General features: G+C 49.0%; 1 protein-coding gene across 1 annotated transcript in view; it reads left to right on the top strand.

The window, feature by feature from the left end:
• Positions 1-1199, top strand: part of EGR_05366 (hypothetical protein) — a gene marked incomplete at both ends in the record, with an annotated part of 7621 nt that overhangs the window by 4031 nt on the left and 2391 nt on the right. The window lies entirely within an intron of this gene.

Genomic DNA, 1199 nt, shown 5'->3' with positions numbered 1-1199 from the left:
GACTGACCAATTAAAAGAAAATTGGGATGCAGTTTGAGGAGAGGCCTCACCTCAAGACTGTAGAGCAAAACAATCCCACATTCCAATGGTGTGAGATATGAAATTTCCCGACACGTCTGACCGTCAGGTGGAATCTGGATCTAACACCAGCTAAACGGCACCAAAAGTAGTCGCATTCCCTACACCTTGTTACGCCATCTCAGGCGTCCATAAGCCTACGCACTTTGTTCTCCAAGCAAGGCCCAAGAAGTGCACGCCGTTCGCCATTGTTCTACAGCAGTTAATGGGACTGGCTCATAAATATTTATGAGAACCTCGAGAAAATACACGTTGCCCACTGTTGGAAGGCAGAAATAAGTGGAAACAGGAATTCCTCATTTCGCTTGGACACACGGCAGATACTGAGGTGTCTTGGAAAAAAAGGGAAAGCATGACGAAGGCGTGGCTTCGACGCATTCACTTCACTGCTACTTGTCAGAGGAACGACGAGAGGGGCGCCTATGCCTCCCAGTTGAGGCGATGTGTGAATGTGTGGGATGGTTTGCTTGACTGCAGGTGGACAGACAGGCAGTGAAGTGACCTAGTGATGCATCTTCACAACAGGATGTGCAATTGGAGCTGGAACGAGTGCACGGAATATGAACGGGTCACTTTCACCCTGTGGTCAACACACCGTGCATTTCGCATGCATCCACCTGAGCTACATGGTAAATGAGAAGCAAAGTGGGGCAAACGGTGACTCCAAAAGGTGAGATGGCATCATTTTAGACATGGCATAGAATGTGACCAGTCGGTGTGATGTGAAGTTGCGTCAAGTGTTTGCATAAATCAGCCTGCACACACACACACACAGCAACTCCTGAGTGTCTGCCTTGAGCCGTTAAATGGCAGTCGCAACTGGACTAGACGAAACAGGAATGACGTACTGGGGAAAGGCTAGTAACAAGTCGTAATGTCGACTGCGTGAGTGTGTAAAGCAGAAAAACACAAAGGTGGGAGCAGAGTGCGTCTTTGCAATCAGCCTGTGTAACTCAGAGGAGGAAGGTGCTGTCACGTCGCCTCTCCTGGTCACAAGCCACGTTTGAGTGACCGACTGACCGACCGACTGGCGTGCCTGATGGAAGGTGGATGAGGTGAATGAGAGGACAAATGTGAATGTGATTTTCTTTCGCTAACCGGATATGACGGTTTATCACTTG

This window comes from Echinococcus granulosus (assembly GCF_000524195.1).
Source record: "Echinococcus granulosus chromosome Unknown EG_S00039, whole genome shotgun sequence".
Lineage (NCBI taxonomy): Eukaryota > Metazoa > Platyhelminthes > Cestoda > Cyclophyllidea > Taeniidae > Echinococcus > Echinococcus granulosus.
This window is presented reverse-complemented; position numbering and strand designations above follow the sequence as displayed.